The sequence below is a fragment of the Pelecanus crispus genome, chromosome Z (assembly GCF_030463565.1).
Source record: "Pelecanus crispus isolate bPelCri1 chromosome Z, bPelCri1.pri, whole genome shotgun sequence".
Classification (NCBI taxonomy): domain Eukaryota; kingdom Metazoa; phylum Chordata; class Aves; order Pelecaniformes; family Pelecanidae; genus Pelecanus; species Pelecanus crispus.
The window spans coordinates 71,571,104-71,594,598 of NC_134676.1; positions in this window are offsets into that span (position 1 = coordinate 71,571,104).

Here is a 23,495-nt window from a genome sequence, read left to right on the forward strand (position 1 = left end):
CCATTTGGTATAAAGGCCTTTTTAAAGTAAGCTGATTATTCTATGCCTACATTAACCAGAAACCCTGTACAGTGACTGAATAATAACTCATCTAAGGACCCCTCAGTACACTCTCTGTTCTGCACTTGAAAGACAAGTTGTTATTTTCAGGCAGGACATACAGACATGTTAAAATTTAAATTTCTTTAGCTGACATGGAAATCAAAACCTGTGAATCTGCAGCAAATGCTCCTTGTGAGTCATGCAAATTCACCTGCAGTCCAGGCTATATATTCTGTAGTTGAAGCCACAACCATTCAGCCTCCCTTCTACAGGCACCTGAAGTCTTTTAATTATCACTTTCTCAGGCCTGTCAGTTTATGCTGCATTCATAGTTTTGATTTCAAAATAAGCATTGCTGCTACTGAATATATATGTATTTATCAACCAGGGAGTCAGAAATGGTTAACAACACACTTGGTCATGGTTACACATTATTAATCATTATCACAGCATATGCAAAACTGTCCTTAGCACTGATATCTTAAATCAGCTGTATGCATGCAGTACCATGGAGCAGGTGCCACATGGTCAGAGCTGACAGCTGTGCCCTTGGTGGCCTCAGTCACAGAGGCTGAGGTGATCAGGCTTGAGAGCTCTTCTACACGGGAAATCCAGACATGCCTTTGTCCTTCTATGTTTTCACTCTTCCCACTTGATACTCTTGTGTTCCTTGCAGCCTATCCGGAAAGGGTTTGTTTGCTCAGAGGATGTCCTCCCTATTTGCATTTACTTGTGCTTATCTTGCTCTGCTTTTTCCTCTTGTAAAGTTTGTTACTTGGGCTGCTTCTTAACACTGCTTAAGTACAACTATACAAGTCTGTTTACCCCCTTGGTGGTAACATTGCTCTCATAAGTAAATACAAGGTGTTTATAGATGCTGTTTTTGTATGCTATCACAGTGTTACATATTGGTGTTGGTTACACTATTTTAGCACAGTCACAATTGGTTTCAAAGCAAGTTAATATTGACAATGTTGAGAAATATATTTAGAGTTTCTAAGTTTTACAGGCCACTGTTTTGGTTGCCACCTGTAATGGCACAAAATCATGTTCTTTATACTTACCTAAAGAAATAACATTTGGATTTATGAATGTCATCTCCATTTTATTATGCATTAGCTCTTATTTTTCTTTTTTTGATGCTGAACAGTAAAGATGTTCTATCTACAGAATCCACAGCCCAGCCAGTCAAACATTCCTATTCTCTTTCTCCTGTAATTTTTTATCTCCACATGGTTCTCTTGTCTGAAGTAGAGATTCTGAAATATAGTGTAGCAAGTACTATTATGTGCCCCCCCTCCCGCCCCTTTTTCTCAGATAATCCTACGTGTTGACCTCTTTGGTCTGAAGGACCACTTGGCACAGTTACAGAGGTTTTGAAAACATTCATCTATTCCTCCAGAGTTCCTTTAAAGGTTGCTACTGTTGGCTGTGGAAAAGAGTTTGGAATGAAAATAGGTTCTTAATGAATTCCATCCAGCTGAGCCTGTATTCTCATGGTCAGCATCAGCAATGAGTGTTACCATCGCAGTGAATGCTTGATTCCCAAGTAATCACCTCTTACCTATCACTGGAGAAACTAACACATCCCCTTAGACCACTGCTTGCTTTTGCCTTCTTGTATCACTCTTTTATTCATATTTTTCTGTGCATTTGTAACTGATGAAACTGACACTGCAAAGCTTTCCCTCTCTGCTCTATGTGTCTTTGCAGACTGGTTTCTGATGCTTTGAATGGAGCTACTGAATAAAATAAAACTGAACTTCATGTTCATCGTAAGATTAAGTCTTGTGGCATCTGGTATTGCATGTTGAAAAGTAAGATTGCTCTGCTCCAGATGGTTACAAACAACAGCAGTACTGACAGTCACAGTACATATATCTAGTAATTTCAATGTAGTTCATCACTATAGGAAGAAGTCTGTTCCTCTTATTGTTTTGAATGAATGCAGTAAGACCAAGTATCTCAAAGAAAGCTATGTCAGTGAAACTAGCACTGATACCTGTTATTTTCATTTGGATAAATTATCAAAGTCCCTTGTTGCATCACCTGTTGTGGCTGGCTGTCATCCTTATTCTCAAATGTCATTTTATCATCTCAAATGTCTATTTATTGATGGTCAATCACAACAGATTTTGCCACATTTTGTTGCAGGACCCATAAAACGACTTGATCAGTAAGTCTTACTCTGAAGACATGTTATAAATAATAACTATGAGGAAGATAATTTTACAAAATGGAAATGTACCAAGAAGGTGCTATGCAAGGCTTGGTCAGAATTAAGAAAATAATTGGGAGTTTAAGTCTCTGTTTTGCCTCATATTACCATTGCAATGCTGGATGAACTGAACTTTGTTGGTAGTGAGTGGAGGAGTGCATTCAGGTGGTTTAGAGAAAACACCAGTAGTCTTGAAAACACACAGTTAAAGTCCAAATACAAAAAAGGACAGGCAAAGAGGATTAGAAACATTATTCCACAGGGGAGAAGATGACAAAATGGAGAGGTGAGAATGGATTGCTGCAATGTGAACCCGGTAAGGTGTAAGTCTTTACATCCAGATACAAAGAAGCAAAGGAGCAATAGCTGTGCAATCTTGCAGAGACAAATAACTGGAGGAGTGAGCAGTTCAGCTAGTGCAGCAAGCACTCCTATAGCCATTACTGGTTAGATGCTTGAGTTCCAGTTTGAGGTTTCTCAAGGATTCACCATAGGTTCAAACATGGACATAACCTAGGTGACAGTAATTAAATGTCTTCAGTCCATTTTATTGTTTCCTCATTAGCTTCTCCTTTGGTGCAACTCCTTTCTTTCTAGCAATAAATAAAAGAATAATATCAATAAATTGGGAAATAAACCCCAACTGCCTACTTAGAGACTCAAAGACAATTATCAAAATGGGAAATATAAGAATATGATTTTATATAAGGCTTATTCTCATGAAATGTGAAGTGGGTCTGGATTCACTGACAGTGTCAGTATAATCAATAAGTAACATTTTACAGTGACACAAAGCCTTTCACACAGAAATAAGAATTATGGGGACTGAGTTGTAGAACCATGCCAGAAGTATTCTTCATGTCTGCTCACTGCTCACAGAGATACACATCACCCAGGAAAGGAATATATCTCCTTCAGAAAAAAGATAAGACTTTAAAAATTTTAAAGTTAGATATTCTGCTTCTCTCTCTCTCTCCCTCACACACACACACACTCACTCAGAAGGGTGGACACCATCCAAACTAAATTATCATGGAAACAGTGCCACACAAAAAAACATTTGGTGATATTTGCAGGAAATAGAAGTGACGTTTTCAACTTTTTAAAAGGAATGAAAGAAGGAAAGATATTGCCAAACTGGGAGAAAATGACCCTTTGAAGAACTGAACTTCTAAAACCTAATATAACATCTCTATATTTCTCTGTTAGAAAGTTAAAGCAGTTTCCTTTAGGCTCTCCCAAACAAGATGTCTGTTATCAGAAATTTACTGAGCTGAAGATCAAGAAAGAACTATAGCTCACATTTCAGACTCTTTCAGTTTTCCTCAATTACCATTGCATTGACTCCATTATGCTTTTGACCAAAGTGTAGTTTCTGTAAAGTCGCCAGCTTAATCTGAAGTTACCAGAAATGGAAAAAATTCAACCTTTCCTTTGATATTTTGTTTCCAGGGTTAATCGCCCTTACATTTAAAAAGTTATTCCTTAGTTCTATTTTGAACATGTTCAGTGTTACATTTAAACCATTGCTTCTCTGCTTGATCAAAGGGCCCTTGCAAACCCCATATATTCTTCTTATGAGAATAGTTTTTCCTTGTTATAAATTACCAAAAAGTTTCATTTTAATATTCTTAACATATAAATGTCTCTCAACATCTTCAGTCCTTGAAGATATTGAGAGCCTTCAGTTCTTTTGCATCCCTCCTCTTCCCCAGTTTCTATTAACATGCAGCAACCTGAATAATACCTTACTAGACAGAATGCCTTACTTGGAGGCAAGGTCCATTCCTTAGCTGTAGTCAGTATTCTTTTGCTTTGTGGTCCTTTTTATCACAACAGTTCATGGGGAGAACCTGCTGTTCGGCATATTAAGTAGACCCTTGGACTGTACTCAGGGTCACTGTTTTCTGTATATCGCCTCCACTTCTATACATACAGCATACTGCACACTCAAAAAAAATTTTGCATGTATATGAATATATCTTTTTTTCACTAGCACTGCTTATTGAGCAAGCTTTCAACTTCTCTTTGAATGTCAGACCTTCCTTGTTTATAATTCTGAAAAATCTTTGCGCCATACTGGTTTTTTTCTTCTGCAATTTTGTATTGTCTTCTAAACCACTGATGAAAATAATTCAGGTATGGTATCAGCTCCTATAGAAACACAGATTTAGTCACCATCAGTCCTTGTTGATTTCCACCATCATACCTACCTGCCCTTCATAGTGTGCAAAAGACTTACTTTACTGTCTGTCACTGCACTGGGTAATAAGCTTCATGTCAGTGAAGTATGTATCATGGTATTGTTATCCACATATCTGAAAAGGAACTTGATGCAGGAAAAAGCCCTAAGAAATATCTAAAAAAGCAGTTGCACCAGCATTTTGAAAAGCAAAATCTTAAAAGCAAGGATAATGAAAATCTTTTAAAAGCAGGGAAAAAAAGTTCAAGAAGCTAAAAAAGCCTAATGGAAATGTTTCATATGCTTTTCAAAGATGCCTCTTCATAGTGTATTCATTATAGCTGGGAAAAATTTTGTGAATTGCACTATTCCTATTAACTCTTTCAGGGATATTCCAAATCTAGACTGAAAATAATGTGAATTGTATCTTGCAGCATGAACATATTTTAGAATAGAATCACAGAATAGAATCATAGAATGCTTAGGGTTAGAAGGGACCTTTAGAGGTCATCTAGCCCAACTCCCTGCACTGAGCAGGGACAGTTTTGACTATATCAGGTTGCTCAGAACCCCATCCAACCTGACCTTGAATGTTGCCAGGGATGGGGCCTCTATCACCTCTCTGGGCAACCTGTTCCAGTGCTTCACCACCCTCATTGTAAAAAAATTCTTCCTTATATCTACTCGAAATCTATTCTTCTTTAGTTTAAATTCATTACTCCTTGCCCTGTCACAACAGGCCTTGCTAAAAAGATTGTCCATATTTTTCCTATAGGCCCCCTTTAAGTAGTGAAAGAAGGTCTCCTTGCAGCCTTCTCTTCTGCAGGCTGAGCAACCTCAACTCTCTCAGCCTGTCCTTGTAGGAGAGGTGACCACGACCCTCTGGATGTGACCATCCAGCCAATTCCTTATCCTTCGAACAGTCCACCCATCAAATCCATATCTCTCCAATTTAAAGAGAAGGATGTTATGGGGGACTGTGTCAAATGCTTTACAGAAATCCAAGTAGATGACATCCATTGCTTTTCCCTTGTCCACTGATGCAGTCACTCCTTCTTAGAAAGCCACTAGGTTGGTCAGGCAGGGCTTGCACTTGGTGAAGCTGTGCTGGCTGTCTGGAATCACCTCCCTGTCCTCCATGTGCTTGAGCATGTCTTCTAGGAAGATCTGTTTCATGATCTTCCCAGGCAGAGAGGTGAGGCTGACAGGTTGGTAGTTCCCAGGGTCCTCCTTTCTTCCCTTTTTAACAATGGGCACAACATTCCCATTTTTCCAGTCAGCAGGGACTTCACCTGACTGACGTGTTTTTTCAAATATAATGGAGAGTGGCTTGGCAACTACATCAGCCAATTCCCTCAGGACTCTGGGATGCATCTCATCAGGTCCCGTAGACTTGTGTATATTCAGGTTCCTGAGGTGGTCTCGAACTTGATCTTCCCTTCCAGTGGGAGAGGCTTTACTGCCCTGGTCCCCATCTTGCAGTCCAACGACTCATGAGGGGTGAGGAGAGAGGTTGCTGGTGAAGGCTGAGGCAAAGAAGTTGTTTAGTACCTCAGCCTTCTCCTCGTCTGTTGATACTAGGTCACCATTCTTGTTCATCAGGGGGGTATGCTTTCTTTAGCCTTTCTTTTCTGGTTGACATACCTGTAGAAGCCCTTCCTGTTATTCTTTACATCCCTTGCCAAATTCAGCTCCAGCTGTGCCTTGGCCTTCCTGACCTCCTCCCTACACAACCACGTGGCTTCCCTGTAGTTTTCCCAGGATACCTGTCCCTGCTTCCCCTGCCTGTGCAGTTCCCTCTTACCCTTTAGTTTGACCAGCAGGTCTTGACTCAGCCACGCTGGTCTCTTCCCTTCCTTGCCTGATTTCTTACACTTGGGGACTGATAGTTCTTGCGCTCTCTGGACAGTGTCCTTAAAGATCTGCCAGCTCTGTTCCGTTCTGCTGTCCCTGAGGACCGTCTCCCAGGGGGTCTTTCTGACTAACTCCTTGAAGAGCTGGAATTTTGCTTTCCTAAAATTTAGGTTCCTGATTGTACTCCTTGCTTTTCCCATGTCCCTCAGGAGTGGGAACTCCACCAATGTCAATTACCTGGCTTAGGAAGTTATCCTCAGTCCATTCTAGGAATCTCCTGGATTGCCTACGGCTCGCCGTGTTGCTTTTTCAGCAAATGTCAGGATGGTTGATTTTCAGTCAGATGCAGAGCCTGCAAAGGCATATTGGTAGTCAGATACTTCTTTCCTCACCCCACATAAAATTAATTACACTTTCCATTGTAACACACATTCTTTTGATGAATATTCTTAAGGTTTATGCATTTTTTTCAAACATTCATGTCAAATGTATTGAATACTCTTCAGTCCTTGCAATTTTCCTCTTTCTCTAAGTAATGTGGTGGAACAGTATTTGGACTTTAAATTACCTTTGAAGGACTAAATTTGCAACCTCACCCCCTAGCTATGTGTCACATTCCTCAGCACCGTAACCATGGAGAATTTCTGAGCTGTATAATGAAGCTTTTCTCAACAGGCCTGATGCTCTGGTGTTGATACCAATGGCAATATTCCTTACTGTGGTATCAGAGCCTACATATACAAAGTAATGATTTCCAAGTGTTAAAAGAAAATTATTTGAAGCTGACACCTCTTCTTTCCTTGTAGACCTTTGCTTTTCCATTATTGCCTTTTCATTTGACTGAGTTTTTGCTGCAAGCTTTCTTTTACAGCTACTGAGCAATTTTCCCATCAGTTCTTCTGTTACTACAACCAGAGCCCCAAATTAGTTTATTATACTCCAGACACAGGAGTCACTCTCATCTTTGTCTTTCATAATTTCTGTAATTTATCCAAATGCTTTTACTCTCAGCTTTTTTGGGGGTGGTTTTTTTTTTTGGTTTTGGGTTTGGGTTTTGGTTTTTTTTTTGCAATAGCTTGATAGATGAGACCTCAGTTGAATGCCTGACATATAAGGAACTGTAGATTTCATCTGTTCCTTTATCTCCAAGAGTGTTATTTTTCTCTACTTTAATTGTGCTCCACTTAAACTGGGACTCACACAAATATGGGCTGGAATGCTAACATGAATATTGTTTTGGTTTTTGTACACTATGATCAACATCTGTTTTTTTATTACTGTAGGTTAAATTTTTTTCCCCCTCAAGGATCACTTCAGGACAAGAAATACTTGTGAAGGAAAACAACTCTACAATGAAGGCAGATGTTCACACAATGATGTACTAATGAATATTAATAAAATATCTCTCAGAAACAGGATGAACTTAAACAAATCTTTCACATAAGGGACTCAATCCTGTCAGCCAGATGATGTCCAAGTTTGTAATAGTGAAACAGGTTCAAAAAATCAAGCTGATTTCTCAAACCAGACATCTGCGACTTGCCACCAGATGAGCCATGACTGCCTTTGAACTGTGACCTAAGCCTCTGTAGTCACCTTTGTATATTAATAACATCAATAAAGTTTCTGAACCTCTCACTGTTTATTTTTTCTCACCTTCACAGCAGAGCTGCAGTCATGACCACATCACAGCAGTCCAGCAACAGAGCTGATATCCACCTCCCACCAAATGGCATTGTCTTATATATGAGGGAGCTCTGTCCAGTCTATATCTCTTGGAGTAACAGTACATTGGCAGGTTTTTTGTGTGGGCCTTGCATGTTTTTCTGTTTCAAAATAACTTACAGTAGTGGTCTCTATTTTCCTCCATATATTCTAAGCAATTAATTTCTAAACCTTGGAACAATTTTTAACATGTCTATCAAGGCAGCTTAGGATGACAATAACTGTGAGAGCCTTTATCACACAGCTGAGACACACCATCATTACAAGTTTTGAATGCCAACGTGCCTCTCTCTATCTTTAGGGAAAAAAAAAAAAGTATTAATAATTTTGGTTTGTAATATCCATCCCTTTGTCTGGTGACAAACTCTGGGAAACATTGTGAGTCAGAGCTATGCTAATAATACTATTACAATTGATATATAAATATACTGATGCAGGAAAAATTGAGCTATTAACATTTAAAAGTTTGAAATTCTGTACTAAAAATGTGAGAAACAAAATCCCATAAGAAAGCTACTACTGAAAGGCATCACTCTTGGGGAATTAGAAACATTACAAATGCTATTTTGTTTTCCCTATTTCAATACATTTTTACCTAACTGTTTCCTTTCCTCACCCTCCCTGCAACCTATTGTGCTAGGCGAAATGAGAAAAATATAAGTTTATCATCAAGGTAACGGTAAACACAGTAGTAAACACAATTTGAATTCCCAGACCACTTGCATTTGCAGCTCTTCTTCCATTCATAAAAAATTGTGTGCTTCTACTTGCACCAGAACAGAACTGGTTATGTTTTGGCTTAACCCCCTTATTCTTCAGCAGGTAACAATGAAAAAGTGCATTTATTCTTTTGCTGTGAAATGGGTCCTGTACAGCTCAACAGTTAACCTACAGTCATCCTGAAACAATTTAGAACAACATTTAAGGGTTTACCTAATGTTTTTATATATTGTCTCTCCATTTTTAAATAAGACTAATGTGGAGAGAATCCATGACATTTTTTCCCCAGACTAGGTTTTTATATTTTGTTATATTGTTGCTTTTTTGTATAATTATATGGTCACTCAGGGCTCAGGATTGCCTGGTTTTAGTAATAACCTTAATCAGCAATCCCATAGCCAACCACTTTGAAACAGAACTCTTAGAATTTGAAAGTACAAGAAATGGATATGTTGGTGCTGGTATTTTTAGTGAGTTACTGCAAAAGATCCAGTTTTACAGAGACGGGTACGATGCATGCTGTCCTAGAGAATTTAAATCACTTTTATCACACTGTGCGCATACAACTTCTTCTAACAGTAAAAAGAAAGTCTTGAAAATGGGGAGAAGAAGGGAATTATGGGAATCACTATGGAGGATGTTATCAGGCAAGGTTTCGTACTTACTGTGGTGGCTTTTGTGCAGGTCAGTAGTGCATATTCAGCTTTTACATGATGTGTTCATGAGTAGAGCTTGTCATGTTTGAAAAAGAGACTAGTATCTCACATTATTGTATGGTAGGGGAAACTGTGACAATGGAGAGATTAGAGACTTATCTACATTCACCCAGGGTCTGGCGGCAAAAAAATGGGTTCTGTACTAAGGATTAGATACCTTATAGTATGACTTCATTTGCATAAAACAGTAAAAATATTGCTATATTGTCAGACTTGACAATGGCTTTTTGCTTCATGTGTACTGACAGCAGCTGAATTGAAACACATAAAGTCAATGTTGGTTTAACTCTGAAGATCATTGGATAAAGTTAATTTTTTTCAATTTCAGCAAAATGTGCACGTCCTTTGCCAAGTTGCAGTCAATATTTGTCTATCAGCTTGCCTTTTATGACATGCAGACAGACGGTATTAGGACTTTTTAGGAAGGTTTAAGCTATAGTGCATTCAGATCCACTGATATTATAATCTGCAGGAGTGATATTCACACCTTGTTAAAATTGCTGCATTTATGATAGACAGACTGGAAAAACTGTCACTGGTAAGGGAAGTGAAAGCTCTTAATTTTTTGTTCTGAGATGATTCAAGGGGACTCCTTTTAAGTGCATTTAAACAGATGTTGTAGTTACATTATAATGTCAGCAAGGGCAACAGCGAGTACTGATGTTTTGTCACTGTTACTAGCGTTGATCAGGAAGAAGTTTGTTTGAGGTAGCTTCAGTAAAGTGAAGACAAAAATTAGCCACCAGTATATTTCACATTTCAGATTAATGTAACTCCAATCTTGTTTTACATATGTCAGTCAAGTGTTATGGGGTCTAATTCTTTGTTTGCAGCCAGAAGCAAAAAAAATTATATAAATATAATTTGACTATGCAATTCTTCAAAATCAATCCACCAATGTTTCTATTCAACATAAACAGTGTTATATATGTGATTGCTCTGTTAGTTCTTCTGGACACTCCCCCAATTATTTCAGCATGGAATGAAAAAAAGGCCCCACTGTCTACTAAAGAAACAACAGCTTCCAAAATAATCTGCTTATTCATTGAGTCATTCATCATATTTAATAACACATCATATAATATCTGTTTACCTAAATGGCTCACACTTTATCTTTGGGGATGTGTTCATCCAGCAACATTCTTCAGCTGACATAATCTTATTCTGCTCTTAGATGTTAAAGCATCTTCAGTTTTACTACATGTAGTTTTCTGTGGTTTTACATGTTCCTTTCCTTCCCTCTACCCAAATAAGACACGAATCACCTCCTTTCCTCACCTCCTTCCGAATTCCACTTCATTCAGTTCTTCTCTGTGTCTGTAACTTCCTAAACTTAGGTCTTTTTTCTTTTTCCTTTTCTTTTTTAAATTCACATTTCTCACTCTCGCAGTAGTTTGGAAAGAACTACTTGTCAACATTTAGTTTGAATTTGCTAACCCAATTTCTTCCTTTTCAATACCAGTCAGATGGAGAATGTTGAACTGAATGCACTTGACTTACTCCCCCTGTGGGCTGGACTGCCTAGATAGCCTACATCCCCTACCCAGCTGTGCATCAAGCCTTCCAGGTTAGGAAGAATGCTGCTGCACAAATGAGACTGATTTATACAGTGTGGAAACTTATGAAAGTCCTAAGGATCATGACTAGTTACTAACAATGTTGACAAGACATTGTTGACAAGAGGTTCTCCATACCTTCTTTGCCTCTGTCTTTATTGGCATACCTGGATCCCAGATCACAGGATCGAGCAGCTGTGACAATGCATGTGTTGACCCACCAGTAGAGAAGGAAGGAGTGGTCTGCAGCCTCTTGCAAGGGTTCAACTGGCAGAGAACCATGGGCCTGGACAGACTCCACCCCAGGCTGTTAAGTGAAGAGGTTGACATAGTTGCAAGGTCACTGTCTATAATACCTGAAAAGTTGTGGAGATCAGGGGGTGTTCCTGAGGACTAGAAGAGGGAAAATGTCACACCCATCTACAAGAAGGGCCCAAAAGAGGACCCAGGAAACTACAGGACAGTTAGTCTTGCTTCAATACCTGGGAAATTAATGAAACAAATCCTCCTAGAAATTATTACAAATGAAAAGAAGCAGGTCACTGGGAAAAGCCAGCATGGATTTACCAAGGTGTGTTGTAGACAACAACAAAATAACATCTTGTGTTGACATGGGGAGAGCAGTGGATGTTGTTTACTTGGAATTCAGTGAAGCATTTGATGTTGTTTCCCATAGCCTTCCCTGGACAAACTGCCAAGTTACAGATTGGATGGGTGGTCTGCGAGATGTGGGGCGAAATTCATAAATGATCTGGATGATGGAATTGAAAGCATCCTCACCAAGTTTTCTGATGGCACTAAAGTGAGTGGAGAGCTAGACACATGAGAAGGATGAGCCATCTTACAGATAGACCTGAACAAGCTGGAAGAGTGGACTAACAAGAACTATATGAAGTTTAACAAAGATGTGTGCAAAGTCCTGTACCTGGGATGAAATAACCGAAGAGCCCAGTACAGGCTAGGAGCTGTGTGGCTGGGGAGCAGCACCTGGGGGTCCTGGTCGACAACCAGCTGAACATGAGTCAGCAGTGTGCCACTGCAGCAACAAAGGCAAGTCGGATCCTGGGCTGCATCCACAGGGTCATTACTAGCAGAGATAGAGGTGTGTTCATCCCACTCAGTGCTTGTTAGGCTACTGGAGTACTGTGTTCAGTTCTGGTCCCAACAATTCAAGAAAGGCACAGACAGACTGTAGGTCCAAGGGAAGCCCACAAAGATAGTCAAAAGGCTGAAAAACCTGTCCTATAAGGAAAGGATGAAGGAGCTAGGTCTTTTCTCCCTGGAGAAGAGAAGGCTCAAGGGGGGCCTCAACACTTAAGGGGTGGGTACAAAGAGGATGGAAGGTCTGTACAAGGAGCCACATGGAGAAGACAAGGGGTAAGATTTATAGGTTGCACTGGGAGAGGTTTCAGCTCAACATAAGAAAGAAATTTTTTACAGTAAGAACAATCATTCACTGGAACAACATCCACAGGGATGTAGTAGACTCCCCATCATTGGAGGTTTTCAAGATGCAATTGGACAGGGTGCTCGATAATCTCATCCAAGCTTCTTTTCCCACAAAAGATTTGACCAGATGACTTTTTGAATTCCCTTCCAACCTGGGCTGTTCTATGATTCTGTGATTGTATGACTATGGTCTGTTCCCTGAGCTAGAACCTGCATGTTAACTGCATAAGGAACGTCAATAAGTGGGTGCAGCAGAGACACAGCTGAATTTTAAGAACAGGAATTGAGAATTGTAAAGTAATGATGCTGTCAGAAATTCTTACACATTTGTGGGACCATAATATAATCACAGACACAAAAATAGGATAACAGAATTAGAGCTGTGGTCAGTGTGGTATTGTTTGTACTCAGGAATTTAGAGAAAAGTTGATAATGCTTTCTTAAAGCAACACATCCTGGAGTCTTGGGGTTATATTTTAACTTCTAGGGGGTAAAAAAACCAAACAAAAACCAAAAAGCATGTTCATGTTTTCAGGGTTTCACCAAAAAAAAAAAAACCCAAACCCCAAACCCCAAAAACCCCAAAATCCCCCAAACCCAAAAAAACCCCAAACCAAACAAAAAACCCCCAAACAAAACCACCAAACTCCAAAACAACAGCCAAAATACCCCTGAAAATGTGGGCTCTGAAATTAATTCATTTTTCTGCTATATGCACAGGGCAGCTGGTATGCTGAGTGTAACTACTTACTAAACACCTGTAAAAAAGTATTGGAAAATCAAGCTGAGGGTCTGCCCTCCCAGATTGCTTTTAAGATTGATTTTCTTATCAAATTCATCTTTCCATTTTCTTTCTTTCTTTTTTTTTTTTTTTAAATATATCACCTGGATTTGAAAGTATGCATAGTTTGAAGCTTTTCACTGAGGACCTTACATTACCTGCATTGCTGCTCAATTTATTTCACATATGCAATTGTTCAGGTCACATTTTCACATCACATATTTACCTTTTTTTTTCCTGTCTATTTCACTGAACCCTAATCTCCATATAATTGAAACAAATGTGCATCCTTCTTATCTGCTGTGATGAGGTACAGATAATTTTAAATTTCTTTTGAAAAGAAAGACCTTGTGCAGTAGCTTTGGGAAACAAATAAAAACTAAAAGCCACTTCTATGGAGAATAATGCACACACACCCCCCTTCTCTATTTCCTCCTTTGCTGGTTTAGTCAGAATAGTTCAAACTCATCTCAAAACTCTTTAAAAAAACCAAACAAAATTAATGAAAAACAAATGGAAATGTCCTCAGAGTTCAGGGAATTTACTGTATCTTTGGAATTATTCCTTTGCAAATGGAGAAATGTTCACATATTTTTATATCTCAAAATGTGTTAACTCATTCCAGATTGTAAGCTAGTTTAATTCTAACTATGTTTTCTATAAAACTGCTGGTCCCCAATAGGTAAACCAGAGAGGTGATGCTCTGGACCCACCTTATTTCTATCACAAAAAGAGAATTTTTATTCTTTATTTTAAAGGAGCTGTAATCAAGTCTGAAAAGCCATAAATTTAGTATAGCAGTAAATTAAAGACTATACAGAAAACTCCACTTTCCTTGACCTTTTTCCCTAAATTTCATCATGTCGCTCTTTCCACAGCTGTATATGAAAAGACAAGGTAATGCTTAGGAAGGTAAGATGCAAGGTAAAGTTTTGGAAGATTTCTCACAATCCTTGGAGAAAATAATTTCCTCATATAACTTGCTATTATAGAATTGTATTATTATAGTTATTTTCATAGCTTTTATTGTAGCTATCATTGTATGTATTTTTATTATTATTATTAATAAGATAATATAATATAATGCAAGACAATGCAATACAAAGCAATGCAATACAACACAATGCAATACAATACAGAATTTTTTCATAGAATTAGAATTTTATGACACAAAGCAAGATCTGGTACTTGTGATGAACAGTTAGATCACTATATGGAAAATTTGCTGTATGGCCATTCTTTCCTGCCTTCCCCTTTCCTGGGACTGGATGGGAGCCCTCTGATTCCAAACCTGGATGAAACCAGAACAGAGACTTCTTGTCTACACAAGATGTACCTTTTTCTTTCTCTTCTTTTTCAATGTTATGAAGATAAACATATATTTTATAAAGGAATGGAAAGATAAATATTTGGAAATAATCTTTGGACAGTTTGGAACTGAGGGAGGCTGAAGGCAGACAATACCAAAGAAAGACAAAAATGTTGGACCTCCTTTTTTGCGCTATTAACTGGAACTTTTCTAGGAAGTGTTCTGGAATGTGTAAAGTACAAGGGGTCAATGGGAAGGTAAGAAAAACAAAAGCAGTGCTTTTAATTTCTTACTTAGCACTGTTTCTCTTTTGTGTTAAGAAAATCTGTGAGATATGACAGACAGCACCCACATCCCTGTGAAATACCAGGTGCAGCATTCTGTCAGCACTCACATCGGATAGTTAGCTGATTGTCTTTAGGGATTAAGATGGGTCATGTGGGGGTGCCCCTGAAGATTCTTCTGTCAAACACTTCTGAAGAGATGCAGTAAAAGTATGAACCTTCATTTAAAAGAATAATTCTTCCTGACCACTGTAACTCAAGCTTATGGCCAAGATTCTTGCCACAAAGGATTGCATTTAGAAAACAGAATAAAAATAATACAGGCTTGATTACAGAGCTTGTGTTTATTGTCTAAAGGTTTACACTAACAGATGCAGTGAGAAAAAAAGGTCAGATATGTCATGTTATCTTTAACTGTCTTGTTTAATGAACCAAAATTCATTGAAAAAAATCTATTTGTCACAGGAAAGTATTAACATTTATTTTGTGCAAAGATCAGCAGCAATAGAAAATGTCTTATTCATATGGAAAATGTTATCTTGCCAAAAATACCCCATTGGTCTCAGCTTCCTTTTGGAGTACTGTACAGTGACTTTAAACAGACCAAGTCCTTGGTAGATGTAAACTACAAAAATTCTCTTTTGGTTTGCAGAATTGGATCAGTTTACAGCAGACAAGATTTTTTGCCCTTCTCCTTAATTCCATCAAAGACGTATTCTCATATATTTTCTTTGTACATATTATACAGATCTTCATTTTTCCTATGCCTTATCTGCACTTCAGCTGTCTATTCAGTGATTGTTTCAGACAAAGTATTTCAAGGAGACATCCATGCACAGAATGGGTATGAAGTATTTGACGTTAGTTCATGTTTTTTTAGAATAGTCCTAATTATTCACCTCAAAGTGCTTTGTACATGTCAATAAATTACAATAACACTCACAATACTTTCATATGCCCCTAATATACAAACAGTTAAGCTGATTTAGAGGAAAGGTTATGCAACTAGCCTTTATTATTAAGCAAGTCACCTGTCAAAACTGAAAGTAGAATGCAATCACCCTTCCACCTCCCAGGTGATGGTTCTCCTCTTGTTCTTTTTTTTTTTTTTTCCCCCTGTAATTCATCATACTTTTATCTTTCCTCTCTTCTATAATCCAAGTAGCTCATAAAGGTGAGTAGATGGGGCAGGCAAGTGGCAGGAAGGAAGGAGGGAAATACAAAAGAAGCTATAATCCATAGGATGGTAAACCTGCTCAGATATAAAAGCAATATTCTTAATGATGACAAGGAGTGTAAAATTATTTCTGTGTACAGAAAAGGGAGCAGTGTTTTTTAGTAAAACAGGAGCTGTTTCATTTTTTTAAAATTTATTTCTGGATCTAATTGTATTACTTTTTCTGTCTCTTTAACTGGATAAAGAACTAAACTTCTGATTTCATCTTTCCCTCTTGTTTGTTTCCACCACCTGTATCCAGGCCTGGCAGTCACCTGAAACAGTAACTGAAATAATTTGAGCTGCATCTTAATTAGGTCATCCTGTGACTGAGCCCTAGGTATGAACATGTTACTCTAGAAACAGCAATGATAAAGCTGAAATCCTAATAGAAAAGAAAAGCCAATATGTCAAATAAGTATTTTTAAAGAAAAGCAAGTTTAACTTTGTTTCATAAAACATAATCTGCACTTGCTTTGATGAACAAATTTGATATACTGGGAGAGAACACTTCTTAAGTTCTCAGGATGAAGGAGAGTAGTTCAAAATGTCCTGTCTAGAACACGCTAATTAAAGTTTAATTATAACTTTGTTAAAACATCTTGGCTTAAGACACTGTAAACTGTGTAAAAGGGAATAGACCCTTCAACAAATCTATAGCAGTACTAAGACATGCTTTCCATCTGATGTTTTGCAGTTATGTTAAGTGTGATATAATCTTATAGTTGCAGTGCTGAATTTAAGATTCAGGAGGATCCAGAGCACAGTTACAAAAAAGCTGTGACATAGAAAGAAGTGCTCTGGGAAGACTTACAGGTATCATAAGCTTCATTCATGAAGGATAAAAAAGCCTTCAACTTGTCATGGGATTGGTATTTTCAGTCCTTGACAGAATCCAGTTCGCAAGTGATACTCTTCACTTTAGAGATCTGCATCTCCTGGTCCCTGTTCTGAATACATTAAAATTAAATATCTACCATTATGAACAGCTAACACATTTGAGCTCTACCTCTAACTTAGCAGAAAAAATGGCTATGTTCAAGGTCACGGAAGAGGTGAAGAGCATATCCTGTGTGAGATGATGTTAGTATTCTCAAGATAATAGCCAATAGAAGCAAAATTTATGTTGTAATCTAGCTTTGATCTTGTACATAGGCTTGGTCTGGCCCAAAATATCCAACCAGCATGATGAAAAGCTAATGCCAGAATGAATCTAGAGATCATGCATGTGCTTCACTATACATGACCTGAACTAAATTCAGCGCATATAGGAAATCCAGCAATTCTTATCCTTTGTTGACAGGATCTTCAAACACCTGTCTTTTTTCTTATCTGCATGTGTGTCTGTATGCGTGTGTATATGTATATATGCAAGAGATAAACTAAAAGTGGATGTTGTCTTTCAAAGAGCAAGGGCTGTTACATGCCATATTAATTCTCAGCTTTTCCAGGATTGCAGTCTGTCCCCTTGGTTACTGTCAGACTACGTTTTCTCTGTCAGTTTCTCTTCAGAAATGTCAGCCTGAAATAACAAAGGAATGTATTTCTTTTAGCTGTGAAGACTTCCTGTTGGCCAGAGTGCACAATGAACATCAGAACAGGAGCTTGTCACTTCATACAGGAGTGACCAGGTTGCAGGACACTATAGGATCATCCTGAAAAACAAGCTTTGTTCCTAGATGGATAGTATGTGCTAACTTAATCTGATGAAATACTGATGTTCACTTATCCAGAGGAGTCCTTACTGCAAGAAGACAACTTCATGTTTCTCATGCAGAACAAAGATGCTTTAGAGCACTTCAATCAAGCCATTTGTTTCACCTCTGTTTGGGGAAAATCTCAATCAAAAGACAAAGCAGAAAGACAGAAGATGTTTGTTTTCCCCTGTGTCCCAGTTTTGGCTGGCATAGAGTTAATTTTCTTCCTACTAGCAGGCATAGTGCTCTGGTTTGGATTTAGGAGGAGAACAATGCTGATAACACACTGATGTTTTAGTTGTTGCTAAGTACTGCTTATGCTAGTCAAGGACTTTTCAGCTTCCCATGCTCTGCCAGGTGCACAAGAAGCTGGGAGGGAGCACAGCCAGAACAGTTGATCCAAAATGACCAAAGTTTCCATACCATATGATGTCATGCTCAGTATATAAACTGGGGAGTAGTTGGCTGAGGTACAGCGATCGCTGCTTGGTAACTGGCTGGGTATCAGTCGACGGGTGGTGAGCAATTGCATTGTGCATCACTTGTTTTGTATATTCCTTCATCATTATTATTGTTATTATTTTCTCTTCCTCTGCTGTCGTATTAAACTGCCTTTATCTCAACCCACAAGTTTTGCTTTTTTTTTCCGATTGTCTCCCCCATCCTCCTGGGGCGGAGAGGGTGAGCAAGCAGCTGTGTGACGCTTAGTTGACAAATGGGGTTAAACAATGATACCCTGTCATTTCTTTAATGGTAGTATAGCTTGCTGGGGAATTATGTATCCAGGAGAAGTAAAGGTTGTGACTACTTTAATCCACATAGGAAACAGTTTGGCCCTGAATAACTAGTGAGGATTCTAGTAGCTATTTATGGCCTCCTCATAGGTCATTTGATGTGAAAAGATCTAAAGAAGGTGAATTCCAGCTGTATGTTCTGACAGCTGGATGAAACACAGAATTAAAATACTTTTTTCTCTTAGGCCAAGCAGTCACACTGTCGTAGAGTACCTGACTTTTTATGCAGTGCAAAAGGTCTCAAGCTTAAACAAAGAACATCACTAATTAGTTCTAATTCATGATTCCCACCTAGATATATATGAAAGAGGAACAATTCCTCAGAGATGGGCTTACCTTGTCTTTGCAGAAACATTCAGCCAGCAGAGCCTACAAACCTCTCCTAGGTGTGGCTTCAGAAAACTTGCAACTCCAGAGGAATTCCCATTGGTACTTTCTGCAGGGAGTTTTGACATGATATTCAGTGTAATTTTAGACCACCAATTCTGAGGAGCCATCAGAAGATGGATCAATGTCCTCAGGCCGGGTTAGACCACTGCCAATTTTTCTGTGGCTGTGACAATTCCACTCCATGTTGACTTAGATGCTTTGTCCCCTGTCCCAGTCCAAAATCACCCTCTAGGCTAGGATGTTAGAAGGAATCCTTGGAAATAAGACTATCTTCTAGGACAGACTGAAAGTATTTTCAGCTACACTGGTGTTCAATTATTTAACACGACCATCCCCACTCTGTCTCCGTTAGCCTTCCCCTTGTTTTTAAATCATTGACTTCTGTTCTGATTTATTTTGATTTGGAGTAAATGTTGTATCTGCAGGGATAGTTGTTACTCTGTGCTGTCAGCTGCTGGTCAGACACATTAAGAGTCTTTCTAAAATCCTATATGTACTGGTCTTGCATGTGAAATAAAGCCAGAAACATCACTGACACAAGCAGCAGGGAGGTGTGTCAATACATAGCAAATGAATAATGTGCAGGCTCTGCTGCTGTCAGACTGGGCATAGCGCTTACGCTCAGCCTTCTGATACACTCAGACTGAAAAATCCATGTTCTCAGCCAAACTATCAGCTTTTTAAAAAGACAATAAAAGTGCCTGAGAGTTTTGATAAGAATTCCCTCTTGGTGAGCCTTTCAAGCAGAGACACTTTGCCTTTCATGTGGTTCTCGTTGAGGAACCTCATTACTTTTGTCAGTTTGTTAAATGCTATATTAACTTTTCCAGATATGCTGAAGCCCCACCAGGATTTTTCTGGATTTTCTTAAAAAGCCTACTTGATAAAAGGTCTTTTGTTTCTGTCTGTGAACAGCCCTTTCCATTTAGTAGGAAATTGTTACTAACAAACAGTCTTAAACTGAAAGGCATCTTACCTTCTGAAAAAATGAACGAAACCTCTCCATAATGACTAATTACAAAAACATCTATTTTTCTTTTTTTTTTTCCCCTCCTTTTATATAGACCACATCTAAAGAAAGATCTTGCAAAATATCATGAAACATCCTGGAAGAGCAACAAGGATTTCCCTCTCTCTTTCTTCCCTTACCCATTCTCTTTTATCTCTTCTCCTGTCCCCTTTTTCTCTCCCTTTCTTCTTTTCCTTTTTCCCTTTTCCCTTCCGTTTGCCATCCAGTTTCCTTATTGTGGAGGTAGTACCTAGGAAAGGAAGACCCATGGACACTTCTGTCTACCTGATAATAAGTGGGAGGATATGACTGTCTTGCAGGGAAGGCTCTGGCTCTTGCTGCCAGTTCAGGGAATACTGGAGGCTCTACTGCCACACAGAAGGCTCCTGTGCTGGTACGATGGGTTCTGCAGCTCCAGTCCTCACTCCTGCCTTCTTTCACAAGCACCATTACTACACTGAGGTGACATAAACAGAATTTTGCCTCAGAAGTGACAAACTCTCTGAAAGAAAGGGTAAACCGAGGCGAAGGGCTCCGGAGCGGACGCTCGTGCCGGGCACCCTCACTGAGGCGGCAAAAGCGCAGGGTGAGAGCGGGCAGCCCAGCCCCAGCCTGGAGCGGGAAAGGGCGGGAAAGGGCGAGCTGCTGACGTGCGGCAGCTCTGACGCAGCGTGGGCGGGGACAGGAGTGGGAGCGGACAACCCCCCCCCCACACCTATAAAAGCAGCCCCCAGGGAGCGCGGCGAACAGGAGCACAGCAAACAGGGCGTGGGGCTACAGTTTGCGCGGTCAGGGTACGCGGGGAGGGCCGAGTGCCCCCATTCCTAGCTCCAAAGGCAAACCCAGGCAGTGGGCATCGCCCTCCCAGGAGAACACCTGGCAGCTGTGGGCACCGCCCGCCCGAAAGCCGCCGCCAGAAGGAATGCGGCGACCCAGCCGGAGCTCCCGCACAAACACGCAGCCGTCCGGGCCTGGCTGCAGGCAGTGCCTGAGCCTGTCGCTTGTGCCGCAGGGCAGCGGAGACGGCAAATGTCTGCGGTGTGAGCAGGGAGATGATCTGCTCAGCCTGGGGGCAGAGCTGAAGGAGGAGGTGGGAAGGCTGAGGAGGATCAGGGAGTGCGAGAGGGAGACAGATTGGGGGAGCCGCACCCGGCCGTCCCTGGGGCCAGGGCAGCAGGCGGAGGCCCCACAAGGAGCGGAGGATCCCCTGCCCTCTTGCCGGCAAGCAGAAGGAGGGGATCCAAGAGACGGGGGGAATGGAAACAGGTCCCTGCCCGGGGAGGCAGGCGAATCCCCTCCCGGCCTCCCTCACCTCCCCAGCTGCCCCTACACAACAGATATGGGGCTCTGGGAGTTGAGGGCCAGGCTAGTGGGGAGGCAGATGAAGGTGAAGGTCCAGCCAGGGGGTTGCCGAGGGCCAGTCAGTCACCCACACGCATTATGACTGCCCCTGTTAAGAAAAGAAGGAGGGTAATTGTGGTGGGTGATTCCCTCCTGCAGGGAACTGAGGGCCCGATCTGCCGCCCGGACCCATCCCACAGGGAAGTCTGCTGCCTCCCTGGGGCCAGGGTTAGGGACATTACTAGGAAACTCCCTGGTCTTGTAAGGCCCTCGATTGTTACTCACTGCTAGTTGTACAGGTGGGCAGTGATGAGATTACAGAGAGAAGTCCTAAAGCAATGAAGAGGCACTGCAGGGCACTGGGGCGATTGGTTGCAGGATCGGGACCACTGGTAGTGTTTTCCTCAATCCCGTCAGTGGCAGTTAAGAGTGTTGAAAGGAACAGGAAAACTCACCTGATTAACAGGTGGCTCGGAGGCTGGTGCCATCGGTGGAATTTTGTTTTTTTCGATCATGGGGAGGTTTACATGGCACTGGGCCTGCTGGTGGCTGATGGAGATCAGCTGTCTCCAAAGAGGAAAAGGATTCTCGCTCATGAGTTGGCAGGGCTCATTGAGAGGGCTTTAAACTAGGTTTGAAGGGGGAAGGGGATATAAACGGACCCACTAGTGAGGAGCCCAGGAGCAGCATGGCAACATTGGGGGCGAAATCAATAACCCATCTCAAGTGCATGTACACCAATGCACGCAGCATGGGCAACAAACAGGAGGAGCTGGAAGCCCTTGTGCAGCAGGATGGCTATGACATAGTCACCACATGGAAACATGGTGGGATGACTCTCATGACTGGAGTGCTGCACTGGAGGGTTATAAGCTCTTCAGAAGGGACAGGCAGGGAAGAAGAGGTGGTGGGGTGGCTCTGTGTGTTAGGGAGCGTTTTGACTGTATGGAGCTTGACAGTGGAGATGACAAGGTTGCGTGCTTATGGGTAAGGATGAGGTGGAAGGCTAACAAGGCAGATATCCTGTTGGGAGTCTGCTATTGGGAGTCTGCTAGTCTACAAGCAGCTAGCAGATGTCTCGCAATCGCTAGCCCTTGTTCTTATAGGGGACTTCCACTTGCCAGACATCTGCTGGAAATACAACACAGCAGAGAGGCAACAGTCTCAAAAGTTCCTAGAGTGTGTGGAAGATAACTTTCTGATGCAGCTGGTAAGCAAGCCTACCAGGGGAGGTGCCTCGCTTGACCTGCTGTTTACAAAGAGAGAAGGGCTTGTGGGAGATGCCGTGGTCGGAGGCCGTCTTGGGCTTAGCGACCACGATATGATAAAGTTCTCGATTCTGGGTGATGCCAAGCGGAGGGGCAGCAAAACTGTTACCATGGATTTCTGGAGGGCAGACTTTGGGCTGTTCAGGACGCTGGTTGGGAAAGTCCCTTGGAGGCAGTCCTGAAAGGCAAAGTGATCCAGGAAGGCTGGGCCTGACTTCCTTCAAGAAGGAAGTCTTAAAGGCACAGGAGTGGGACTTCAGCAAAACCTTTGATACAGTCTCCCATAGCATTCTCCTTGGGAAGCTGGCAACTCATGGCTTGGATGGGCGTACTCTTCGCTGCGTAAAAAACTGGTTGGGTGGCTGAGCCCAGAGAGTAGTGGTGAATGGAGTTAAGTCCAGTTGGCAGCCGGTCACGAGCGGTGTTCCCCATGGCTCTGTTTTGGGGCCAGTCTTGTTTAATATCTTCATCAATGATCTGGATGAGGAGAATGAGTGCACCCTCAGTAAGTTTGCAGATGACACGAAGTTGGGTGGGAGTGTTGATCTGCTTGATGGTAGGATGGCCCTGCAGAGGGATCTGGACAGGCTGGACCGATGGGCCAAGGCCAACTGTATGAGTTTCAACAAGGCCAAGTGCCGGGTCCTGCACTTGGGTCACAACAACCCCATGTAACGCTACAGGCTTGGGGAAGAGTGGCTGGAAAGCTGCCCGGCAGAAAAGGATCTGGGGGTGTTGGTTGACAGCTGGCTGAACATGAGCCAGCAGTGTGCCCAGGTGGCCAAGCAGGCCAACAGCATCCTGGCTGGTATCAGGACTAGTGTGGCCAGCAGGAGTAGGGAAGTGATTGTGCCCCTGTACTCGGCACTGGTGAGGCTGCACCTGGAATACTGTGTCCAGTTTTGGGCCTCTCAATACAAGAAAGACATTGAGGTGCTGGAGTG